The sequence below is a fragment of the Leptodactylus fuscus genome, chromosome 2, assembly GCF_031893055.1.
Source record: "Leptodactylus fuscus isolate aLepFus1 chromosome 2, aLepFus1.hap2, whole genome shotgun sequence".
NCBI classification, from domain to species: domain Eukaryota; kingdom Metazoa; phylum Chordata; class Amphibia; order Anura; family Leptodactylidae; genus Leptodactylus; species Leptodactylus fuscus.
Genome location: NC_134266.1, coordinates 66629722 through 66643394, shown reverse-complemented (window position 1 = coordinate 66643394; position 13673 = coordinate 66629722).

The window sequence follows — 13673 nt, the reverse complement described above, 5'->3', positions numbered from 1 at the left end:
GTCGGGGGAATCATAATACCCCAGAGATATGCTGTCTGTAAAGGAAAATTAATTAACAGGCCAAGATCGGCCTCCGCCATCTTTGACCTGGAGAACCACAAGACACATGGTGGTCGTGTATCAAAATGGATTCTGCTTTAATGGTGGCTAGAACAAAGTATATATCACATGGCATAGAAAGAACAGGATTGGCTAGTATAATTAGCATACATCCATTGGTGGAGAAGTTTGTAACAATAGCCCTGATGCATATCTATTGGATAAGAAACTGGAGAGAGGTCACACCCCCCTGAGGGCTAGTTCTACTCTGAAATGGAGTCAGTGACCGCATGGTATGGTGACCGCATGGTCACACAAAATGGCAGCCATCAGCACATGTCTCAAATACACATCCTAGATGTCTATCTCATGGTATTCTAAAGACAATAGACATCCTTGTTGGAGACAATTAGCTTAATTACCCTTCTCTTGTCCCTTTATCTTAAAAAGGGTCTTTGGTCTTTTCCTAACAATGCCCGTAGTCCCTGCCGAACTGTCTCCATTTTAATTAGTTTCTTTGTAAGATAGCACAGTGCATAATGTCTTGCATAACCAGTCTGGCAAGATCCAAACTGCATCTCTCTGGGAGAGAGATGGACAGATAGAATAATCGTTGCCTCTACCTCTATACATAATTTTTCATAAGATATTATTAGCCCCCCACAATTCCCCCATTAAGACATATGTATTTTGTATCAGATAAGTACATTCAACTAGCTCCCTAGCTGCCAGATCTGCTGGATTCCTCATCTGATACCCATACAATGTCTTTCAATCATATCTATCTTTATCATAACATCTATTAAAACATATCAAAATTAACTTGAAGAAAAACAAAACAAAAAAAAAACCAAAACAATATATATATATATATAAACAGTATGCCCATGGCAATTTGTACAATGTTTTGCCATATCCCCATTGTCCTTTTAGGAAAGCAAAACAAAAACAAATAATGTCCATTTCTTCATTCCTACCGTGATTCAGGAACCTTTTTACAATGGGAAGCAGGTATCCTCCAATTTGACGGAGGTGGCAGTTGTCATCAGCACTTGGGAGGGGCCGTCTTTCTGATATGTCTTTTCACTATCACCCAATCACCACCTGCAAGCTATGTGCTCCAAAACACACATATATGTATTCAGCAATGGAAAGAAACTCATATCTACTTGTCACCCCCCCTCTGTGGGGTTTTCAGCAGTCAATTTCTTCATCTGCTCCCTGTGGAGACTAAAAATGTAACAATACAGACATGGACAAACAGAGCATGTGCATATAGCAAATACATGTAACACATATGATCCCATTCACTTCCCTACATACATGCAACCTTCACACTGGAGCTCCAGACAACACACATCCAGCAAATCATAAAGAACTTGTCAAGTTTTCATATATTTTGTACAGTGATATCACTTATTGTCTCAGGATGGACAATCATATTTTCCTACAAATAATCACAGGGTTAGTTATAATTCCTGCACAGCTGAATATTGAGGGAAAAAAATAAACAAACAAATCATTAGATGGCTTCATCTTCAATGTGTATCACTGAAAAATAAACATAATAATGATTATCTAAAATTTATGCCATTAATCCAATTCTAAGGACATTAAATATGATTTAAACAGCCAATACTGATACCAACATTACATATTAATATCTTTGTGCAGTTTTTGAATATGTCTATGGCAAACCCCTCTCTTCTAATTACCACAGATGTTCAGAACCTTTTAAACTATATTTGAGGTTTTGCCTTAAGGGCCAACTGCCAGAATTTTAACATTTTTCTTTATGAGATTCCAATCAAAGTTTTTACCACTGTTACACAAGGTTTAAAAATCAAATACTGGCATTTCTAAAAACAGCTTACATTATACAGTTACAAATTATTAAACCATATATTCATAATTCTCCATACATTATACCAGTGATGTTACAATCGATCACTTATAGCTGAAATCTTAGCTACCTGCCGTGTCTCCCCTCCCCCCTTCTTTTGAATTATAGCAAAACCTGTATCCTGTATACCTCTGGTGTGGAGATATACGAGTCACACTGGGGGGGAGGGGCCTGACCTTCATCATCACTCACATGGCACATCAACAACACAATGCCATGTGCAGAATGCATTGATCTTTTAACTGGACTGAGTGTGTGTCCACTATGCATTTCCTTACACTAAGGAAAATATACACACACTTAATACCTTCTTTCTGTAACTATTCTTTCCTATACCCTTACTTAATTTTTTTTTTTCAACTATCCAACATCTTATCAGCAGTTTCTCACCTCCATTTCTAACTGCTCTTTCCTTAAACTATCTTTTGGGTTGATTTCCATACCGGCTGACTCTGCACTCCCCCCCATTCTGTTCTTCAATTAGAGCATATATCCCTTTGTAACTGATGCTCCTGTATCTGTCCTGCATGATCTAATCTCCATTGGTTCCCAAAATTTACTATCAAACAATCCTATTTTAGGAACCCCTGCTCTCTTAAGGATTTTTATTTATTTATTTATTTTCCCTTTTTCTTTTACTTGGGCGGCAACTTCTTCTATCTCACATCTCTATTAGTTCATATGGGGTATATTTATTTGGGGAATCACACAGATTACTCCCCAGAACCACACAGATTTATTTGGGGGATCACACAGATTACTCCCCGTAACCACTGAACTAATCTCTAATGTACAAAATTCTGGCGTAGTGCTCAGGATAAAACCTCATTCAGTTTCCATAGACTCAACTTTCTGCCTATGTTCCTTTGCATAAACACACCTGAATCTTTGCACGTACTTGCGCGGATTCTACTCAGTCCTTAGTGCTACTACTCGGGTCTCATTCGACCCTGACCGTCCAGGCACGGCTGGAGGCTAGTGTTCCAAAATAAGGACTTTTCAATCACTCAGTACTTTTCTATGGATTAAGGATAGAGACTGACTCTCCCTCCTGTACCGCCTTGTACACTTTATAACAGATGTATCAATCAAATCACAGCATGGACAGTATACAAAGAATGAGGTATAACATTTCCCACCCCCTTTACAGACAATATATTCTTTTAGGTTCTTTGCAAAAAGCTTGAGCTATCTATATAAGGAACATATGTGTTTACCTCACACTCGGACAGGAATACAAAAGTTCTTAGAAACACAGATCAAACTGGTAAGATTAAAGTTCTTACCTTGCAGCGCTGACTTTGTTGGATCTGTATTTCCAAGCACTCCTGTAATCTGGTCGTCCGGGGGATCAGCAAACCGTCTCCTCATCTCTCAAGCCGCACGTTTGGGCGACAATTTCTGTCGGGGGAATCATAATACCCCAGAGATATGCTGTCTGTAAAGGAAAATTAATTAACAGGCCAAGATCGGCCTCCGCCATCTTTGACCTGGAGAACCACAAGACACATGGTGGTCGTGTATCAAAATGGATTCTGCTTTAATGGTGGCTAGAACAAAGTATATATCACATGGCATAGAAAGAACAGGATTGGCTAGTATAATTAGCATACATCCATTGGTGGAGAAGTTTGTAACAATAGCCCTGATGCATATCTATTGGATAAGAAACTGGAGAGAGGTCACACCCCCCTGAGGGCTAGTTCTACTCTGAAATGGAGTCAGTGACCGCATGGTATGGTGACCGCATGGTCACACAAAATGGCAGCCATCAGCACATGTCTCAAATACACATCCTAGATGTCTATCTCATGGTATTCTAAAGACAATAGACATCCTTGTTGGAGACAATTAGCTTAATTACCCTTCTCTTGTCCCTTTATCTTAAAAAGGGTCTTTGGTCTTTTCCTAACAATGCCCGTAGTCCCTGCCGAACTGTCTCCATTTTAATTAGTTTCTTTGTAAGATAGCACAGTGCATAATGTCTTGCATAACCAGTCTGGCAAGATCCAAACTGCATCTCTCTGGGAGAGAGATGGACAGATAGAATAATCACTGCCTCTACCTCTATACATAATTTTTCATAAGATATTATTAGCCCCCACATAAGTAAAAAAGTATGGATGAGATAATAATCTGTACACCATGCACTACAGAACAGAAAGGAGAGAACAAAACACTTCCACATATTCCCATATAACCCCATAAAATTACAAAGTGCTGTGACAGAATTCAAGACATAACAAGTAAAGTGTCTGTGGTTCCTTCAAGACACTTTAGGATCAATCGAGGAAGCTGCAGCAGCATCTGTTGACAGGACAGTCAGTGCATGGAAAGATCCTGGCAGAAGGAGGATAGTTATGAATAGCCTGCCATCACAGGGTAGTACAACTGGCAATCTGACTCGCTGCATTCCTAGCTTGGACTCATCCTTGTACGGCTGGAAGATTCAGCAGCATGGTTTTATTTCAGACAAGGAAGTCTTTGAAGCAAAGCACAACTGACAGAGCTGACCATTAAAAGAAGGCACATTAAACAGTATCATAGCCGGTCATTTACCAATTGGAAACCACATTGCTCCTTTCTTCATTTCCAAGAACATAGACGTTTCCCATCTGCTATATTTCAAGATATGAACAAGCCTCAAAAAATCCATCTCTGCTACTTTGGCAGATTCACCTAAAAACTTACTGTATGTGGAGCAATGAATTAAAGCATCAGATAAATGGCAACCTTGGCCACTACTAATGTCACGTGGCCAAAGATCACTGACCTAGGGATCTTTATGTTACATTGACAACATTACATACATTCATGATGTGTAGTTGCTTTTCTCTTAAGTTCACATGCTTAAGGCTCTGTTTACACTACTGCTGGGGGTCCCAGCTGGCATTGCTAGTGTTATTGACAGCAAGGATAGGTCAGCCTCATAGGCCCTATTACTATGTAAGAGACACTGCTGGTGTCATCTTCTAAACAGATGCAGCATAGTTTTTATGGCTTTGTTAGTATCACACTTGTGTGAACAGAGGACTCATATTTTTTCCAAAAGGTCCTTGTCTAAATTTGGCAAATTGTATCTCCATCCACAATACATAATCCTCCATAGTGTTTTTGTGTTTATTTTTGCACCCACTTATTGGTTCTGGTCAAGTGTTCAAGAGGTCTTGTCGAGTGACAGTTTTTTTTGATTCAATAATATTCTTTCTGTGTGTGTGTGTTTTTTTTTTTAAATATTCATTAAGGTATATATATATATATATATATATATATATATATATATATATATATATATATATATATATATATGTAAACTTTTTATTTCACGGGAGAAGAGGTGGTCCGGAGAAGAAGACCAGAGGCGGCGCTGGAGAATTTTTGGACAGCACAGGGAGCGCCCCGAGCTGTCTGAAAACTAATTTACATATGGAAGAAAGAAGAAGATTCTCAGGAACGGTGGCGCAGACCAGAATAATAAAGGTAAGAGAAGAATAGCCTTTCTTACGGCTATTCCGAAGTGTATTTAGTTAAAAAAGGGATTCTAATATAGAATTACTTTAAGCATTACTTGCTGGCTCTATGCCTTGGTAATTTACATTCTGGGAAGTCTAAACATATATAGTGTTGGCCAAAAGTATTGGCAACCCAGCAATTCTGTCAGATAATACTCAGTTTCTTCCAGAAAATTATTGCAAGCACAAACTCTTTAGTATTAATATCTTCATTTATTTTGCTTGCAATGAAAAAAACACAAAAGAGAATGAAAAAAAAGTCAAATCATTGATCATTTTACACAAAACTCCAAAAATGGGCCGGACAAAAGTATTGGCCCCCTCAGCCTAATACTTGGTAGCACAACCTTTAGACAAAATAACTGCGAACAACCGTTTCCGGTAACCAGCAATGAGTTTCTTACAATGCTCTGCTGGAATTTTAGACCATTCTTCTTTGGCAAACTGCTCCAGGTCTCTGAGATGTGAAGGGGGCCTTCTCCAAACTGCCATCAAGAGATCTCTCCACAGGTGTTCTATGGGATTCAGGTCTGGACTCATTGCTGGCCACTTTAGAAGTCTCCAGTGCTTTCTCTCAAACCATTTTCTAGTGCTTTTTGAACTGTGTTTTGGGTCATTGTTCTGCTGGAAGACCTATGACCTCTGAGGGAGACCCAGCTTTCTCACACTGGGACCTACATTATGCTGCAAAATTTGTTGTTAGTCTTCAGACTTCATAATGCCATGCACATGGTCAAGCAGTCCAGTGCCAGAGGCAGCAAAGCAACCCCAAAACATCAGGGAACCTCCGCCATGTTTGACTGTAGGGACCGTGTTCTTTTCTTTGAAGGCCTCTTTTTTTCCCTGTAAACTCTATGTTGATGCCTTTTCCCAAAAAGATCTACTTTTGTCTCATCTGACCAGAGAACATTCTTCCAAAACGTTTTTGGCTTTCTCAGGTAAGTTTTGGAAAACTCCAGCCTGGCTTTTTATGTCTCTGGGTAAGAAGTGTGGTCTTCCTGGGTCTCCTACCATACAGTCCCTTTTCATTCAGACGCCGACGGATAGTACGGGTTGACACTGTTGTACCCTCGGACTGCAGGGCAGCTTGAACTTGTTTGGATGTTAGTCGAGGTTCTTTATCCACCATCCGCACAATCTTGCATTGAAATCTCTCGTCAATTTTTCTTTTCCGTCCACATCTAGGGAGGTTAGCCACAGTGCCATGGGCTTTAAACTTCTTTATGACACTGCGCACGGTAGACACAGGAACATTCAGGTCTTTGGAGATGGACTTGTAGCCTTGAGATTGCTCATGCTTCCTCACAATTTTGCTTCTCAAGTCCTCAGACAGTTCTTTGGTCTTCTTTCTTTTCTCCATGCTCAATGTAGTACACACAAGGACAAGGACAGAGGTTGAGTCAACTTTAATCCATTTCAACTGGTTGGAAGTGTGATTTAGTTATTGCCACCACCTGTTAGGTGCCTCAGGTAAGTAACAGGTGCTGTTAATTACACAAATTAGAGAAACATCACATGATTTTTCAAACAGTGCCAATACTTTTGTCCACCCCCTTTTTATGTTTGCTGTGGAATTATATCCAATTTGGCTTTTTGACAATTATTTTTGTGCTTTTCCATTGAAGACAAATTAAATGAAGATAATAATACCAAAGAATTTTATCTGACAGAATTGCAGGGGTGCCAATACTTTTGGCCAACACTGTAGATATCTCATGTAGGCACCATGCAGGCACTGTATATAGACATCATACATAAATCATATGCAGTAAGAACAAACAGGTCTAATGTATGGCAAGAGTTGTCCATAGGCCTATTGCGTTGCTTCAAAAATATCTTCACTGTTGTCCCTGTTCATATAAACAGAGTTTTGCTGTAACACCAAACATAGTCTATGTAGCAGAGTGGCACTATTTCTAGAAGAAAGCACCCGTCAATAACAACATGGAGCCAGTCACTGGCCTCAGAGGTATACTACTCAGGCCAGTGATTGGCTTAATGGTCCTGTTGATAATAGTGAGGTCCTTGTGCATGTTGTTCATCTGACATTATTGCTGCAATCCAGTAAACAAAGAGTGGACTGGAATGGTGTTGGTGGAACAACGGAGGATGCTTATACTAGGTTCAGACTAGTGTTGGCTGTTCGTTGTTCTGGTCTATCAGAGGACCAGTAGAACAGACAAGCAGAATGTTTAAATAGCAGTCACATTGACTATAATGGGCCCATTGGGTATCCATTGTTTTTAAACTAAAAGCAGAAGATGACAAAAACACACTTGTAGGATATTTTTGTCCTTCAATTTCAGGTCAATACTGTGACAGAGTCTTCTAACGGAAATACCATGCAGATGTGAACACAGTCTGAGTTTGTTATTTCATGACCTTGCCTTGCCAACCTTATACAAGCTCTTTAAACTTTTAAATGTTGAAATATAATGGAGACAAAAAGGAAAGAAAAAATTCTTAGTGTGGCACCTTCTGCCATGCAATCCTGGCATCATAGATTTGATTTTATATGTCGACTAAGCATCCTACAATATAGAATGGCCACTTATAACCATGGTAAACAGACAGATAAACAGCACTAGCATACTACTGTACTCTCATAGAAGATATGGACACAATACATTTAAAGATACTTGATACAATAAGGATCTACATTAAAACTGGTATTTGTATTTAAAGAGCAAAGGTTGTTTTTACAGAAAACTTAATGCTGATTTGCAGGTCGCAACGTCTGCATAGTATTATTAGTATTTGTTTATTTATAAAGTGGCAACAGTTTCCAGAATCGCTGCCAGGAAGCAGCGTGTTCAGACTCCGCAGTGATGACAGAATTGCTGCATGGATGATTATAGTAAGGACACAACAAGCAGCCATGTAATTGAGTCACATGTAGGATCAGGCATTACTATGGATGAAATCACAGGTGCCAATGGAGCAAAAAGTCAGAATCATCCTGGTAAAGAGCAATATAAATAGCACAAGTCATTCTGAGGCTGATAGAAATCATTGTATTTATCTTTAGCCAGCAGAAAGCTATTTCACGGCTTATTAAACCACTTATATAGCCAGTGATGGCATCATGGATTCATAAGATCTTATCTCCCAAGGCAGGGACAGGCACTAATACAAATCCTAGAAAATACATCACACATAGCAAGAAACAAACTAGCTCCCCATTATGGTGCTTTGTGTTGGCACACAAGACAGAAGGGATTGGCACTTGTTTTTCCCTCCACACCATTTGGACCAATTCCTCATCACTATGGATCCTTACAATTCTATTTCATTGATGAAGGGCATTCTCCATAGGTTCTTCTCACCATCCAACAGCAAAGAGGTTGGAATGACTGGACCCTTTATTTCCAAGGGTTGCAAAGCAAACATAAGGACTATCTTTATGCCCTTGCACACAGGTAGTGTTATCTGTAAGAGTACATGTATGGACAGATAATGATATATTCTATAGTGCACCAGCCAACAATGTCTGACCAGCAAGCACTGCCAATTCATTCCCAGATTTCTCCACTATATCTATATATTCATATGCACCTACTTTAGTCCTGTGATACTATTTATTCCTGCTTCATGTTGTGTCTACAATTCCACTTATCTCGCATTACTGAATTTATCATAAGAAATTCATGCTATAAAAATGCTTCCTTTTCTTTTGCTGCTTCAATATTGGACATGGTACAGAATAAGACATTTCCACAACACAAGCTTTCCTACATATACTTTGCTTGAACAGACAGAAAGACATGAATGGAATTCTGGATAAAGTGCAAGTAAAATGTTTACTGTCTGATCCTGTAATATCCATTGTGAGACAAAACACAGAAAATGTGATCAGCCATCTGGACAGATGAGGAGATGACATGTGGAACACCAGGGTTGTGGTTGTGGCTCCTGTGTGTCTACATGCCAACGATATGGAGGGTGGTGGCGAGGAAGAATAGAGGTTGAAAAACTTGGCACAGCTGTCTCTGGAGGGAAAGGCATAGCAATAACTCCAGCAGCTGTAAGATATTTGGCACTTACATTTAAAGCAGTCGTTCCATTCCTTCCTTCACAGACCACCATCTAGAATAGGCTCTTGTGCCAACCACCAAAGCGTACCAATGAACCTTATGTAATGCCCGATAATACTATGGTACAACTGAGTTGGTGCTATCCCTGATGTCTAAACAGTCCACTGGTTTGCACTGTTTAACCCCCCCCAAATGCAGATCTGGCCTTCACTGCAGATAACCACCATGTGGCTTCCACTAGCAGTAGTCTCAATTATGCCACAGCTGACCCAGGTGAGTCAAGAAATGCTGCTATGTGCCAACAGGGACAGTGGACAACTCAGTGTTAGTGCAGGCAGAGTTTGTTCATAATGATATTCAGGCAAGGGGTCAGGGAAGGCAGAACAGCACTAAACCAAGGGCACATACTGGCCCTTTAAGAGTCAGTCAGAGAGACTACATGACCCATGTATGATATACAGACTGTATATCATAGTTCCTAAATTTTTCTTACAGTTTTATATTTTTAGGATATTTAAATCAAAACTGGTCTCTCATTCGTTGAGATCCATGGCAAATTTTAAGATTAGAGAATGAAAGCAAATCACCTCATCCAAGCATATTCCACTGCCACCAACCTTGTTATGTATGTAACTTTTGTAGATTTGGAGAAAAGCAACTTTGAAGTCTTATGCAAATAAGGTAGTGATGAAGTGGGGACAGCCTTCAGATCCCTAGAGCACTGCTCATATCACTCAGACCCCTACCATCTCCTGTCTGTGTCACCCAGTGCTATGAGAGCTGATCCACCTACTGCTATGAAACCACCAATCCTACTTGAGCAGCAATAGCAATGTCGCCTCCATTGCACCAACTACTTTATTTGGCATCTACAAATGTAACTTAAGTAGACACGAAGAAAACCAGGCACTTGAATAAGCTAGTCATACATCCAGCTTAGTAAATCAGTAGTAAATCACATCTACAGCGTCCTTTCTCCCCAACGGTGCCTGAAATCTGAAATAGGTACAGCTCCAGTTTAATGCACCAGCAATGAGATCTCTGGAGAAGTATGGTTACTTCCGATTCCAGGAAATGGGCAAATACTTGGATATTATTGGAAAGGTGTATAACTAATACTGAAGCTGCGTGAGTAGGGTTGAGCCGATCTTTACTTTTCAGGATCGATTTTAAAATCCGATTTCCGATCATTTTTCATTCGAACCCGATCTCGATCCCAATTCCGATCCCAATGCAAGTCAATGGGATTTTTTTATTAATCGGAGATCGGATTTTAAAAGCAATCCTATTCACTATACAGCATGGAATCTAACAATTGAACGCTTTAATTGTTAGAATCCAGGCTGTGTAGTGAATCACTAAGTAGCTAGAGGATTTTTTTTAATCCTCTGGCTACTTAGTCCCCCCTGGTGTCCACTTACCTGCAGAGATGGCTGCTCCGGTGCCCGGTGTTCTTCTTCGCCTCACTGCTGCTCCACGCTGCTCTTCTCGCCTCGCTGCCCCCTGCCTCCCAGATTAGGAGAGTGTGAGCAGGTTAGGAGATTGTGGGTGGGTACTGGGAGGGGAGACGTCACACTCTCCTAAGCCACAAGCCCCGCCTTCCTAGCTCTTTAAACACTAACCTGGGAGGTGGTGGCAGGGAGGCGAGAAGAGCAGCGAGGCGAAGAAGAAGGAGAACACCGGGCACCGGAGCAGCCATCTCTGGAGGTAAGTAGCTACTAGAGATGTTAGTTCAGTCTCCCATTAGAATGAATGGAGGCAGCCGGCACGCAGAGGGTTAAGGCTGTGTGCCGGCTGCTTCCATTCATTCCTATGGAACCACAGCGGAGCGTTCACACTGAGTATACACTCCACTCAGAATGAGCGGAGCGTATACTCAGTGTGAAGGCTAAGCAAAGCATTGTGGGAAATAGTACCGATCTCGATCCCACCTAAAAAGATCGTGTTCGGAATTCCATTCGCGATCGTGAAATTTTCTCGATCGACGATCGGAATCCAATCTTTTCTGGACACGATCGTTCAACCCTATGCGTGAGCCATTTGGGGTCTAAAAAAGATGTGACAGGTTCCCTTTTAATTACAATATAACTACAGTGTATTGAGGGTATTACAACTACATAGTGACATATGAAAGCTTAAAAAGGTAGTCACCAAGATAGCAAGATGTGGTTGGGAGATAACCTGAATTTAGATACGTCAAGACAAAAACTAAATTTATTATTGGTAATATAGTAACATATAAACTATTGTGTTTCTGCCTACAGAGAGAACATTAGACTCCCAGCATAATGCATGGACAACCTAAATATGTACTATATGAGAAGGGTCTTCTGAATCTTCACACCCTGTATCTAGAAGTACAGGGGTAGCTGGACATTCTCCCGGAGCACTCACTCATGTCAGCCAGCCAAATAATTATCTAAAAAATGCGGCCACTCTTGTTTTCTTTATCACCCACTCATAGTCATCCCAGGATTTCAGAGTCAGCTGAAAGATATGGTGTCATTATTTTATGGGAAACAAGAGTCCTTCACACATTCCTATCCTGCATAAGTGTGCAGGAGATTTCACCTAGAGGCATTGACATATAACTGAATAGATCAATCCGAATAGTAATATCAGCATATTGGACTAAAACTGTCTATACATTAGATAGCTGCCAGCTGAACGCTTATTGCCAACAGCTATTGAATGAAAGGTAAGGAATTTCAACAAGGAGGGGACGAACCCAGATTTCTCTTGGGACTTAGGGACTCTGAGAAAAAAAGAATTGGACATATAGAAATCCAACAGTCCAATGACTCAGGAAAATCAGAACATCCCCATTCACATCATATCTGTCTGCTTTACCTTTACTATCAACTATGATGAAGTTCAATAATTAAGAATAGGAAAGGTAGGATTATATAAGAAATCTCTGGAGTCGTTACTGTTGTTCTGCCATCTTTCCAAATCCCAGCAATTATTGGCAAATTTACGATATCGGCAGCTGCTAATACTCTTGATCTAGCGCCCTATGGACGCCTTTACACAGGCAATGTTGTGTAACATACCAGCAAAGCTTTCTAGCAGCATATAATACCGCCAATCTTCGCTGACAAGGTCCTCTTTAAGACTATCCAAGAGTGGGATTATTATCTTCCTGTGATCACTGGATCCCCTGTGGTTTTATCACCTATGGTCACAGAATTCCATTTTAAAGTAGCACAAGACAGACAAGATTTATGGCATTTACAGATATATACTACCAGCGAAGCCAGTCACGCATAAGATAGGGGTGCCAGACTTCTTCCTGACCTTAAGGATCTGGTGCAATCCACTTTTCCTTGGCAAAAAAAAAGAATAGTTTAACCCGCACCTCATGAGAAGGGGGTTGTCCTGATGAAAAACATCTGAACTAAATGAGACTAATGAATGAAGGGGGCATGTCTAAATATGAGTAAGGGCCTATTGTTACAAAAACTGTTGATTCCATGAAATGTCACATCTTTGAAGTAGCTAAGCGCAAGGTGCTGGCCATCTCATATCCTCCAAGCTACTTGGAACTAGAAGGATTATAACTTACTTTTAGTTGTTTTCTCCCTTTTATTTAACCAACTGTTTTGCTAGTTTTTTCACCTTCTGTCTTTTACATAAGCATTTTAAAGCACAATTTAATGGTGGTCCGCATATGCTCTATGAGTCCATAGCCTTTTAAAGTGTGCTTGTGTCTGCATGTTAGCAAGACGTGTGCATACGTGACTGGGATTCCTACTGTCCCAAATCAGTAGGTGGTGGTGGCATGTATCTGGGTTGCATGGACAGTCTTGGGGTGTGATTTACGCTCAGTTTGTAGCTTGAGTGAAGAGTGAGTGCAAGATTGAGTAAGTGGAGTGAATTTGTCCCTGACAGTCACTCCCACTTCACATGCTAGGATGGTCCATTTGTGATATACATCATTAACATTTTTATGGATCCTATGATTTCCATATTTCCAAGACATTTCCTTCTTGGTTTTGCAATTTCAGTGTTGAGGATGGTAGAAAAGATACTTCAGGACAATTTTATTTTTATTTGTTTTTTTTTAATTGAATAAAAAGAAACAGAGAAAAATGCATTTTACTAGTATTGTAAAACAAGTAAAAAGGAGGCAAAGGTGCAATAGCATATCTCCTTGTGGGATAGCACGCAAAGTCTTATAACATC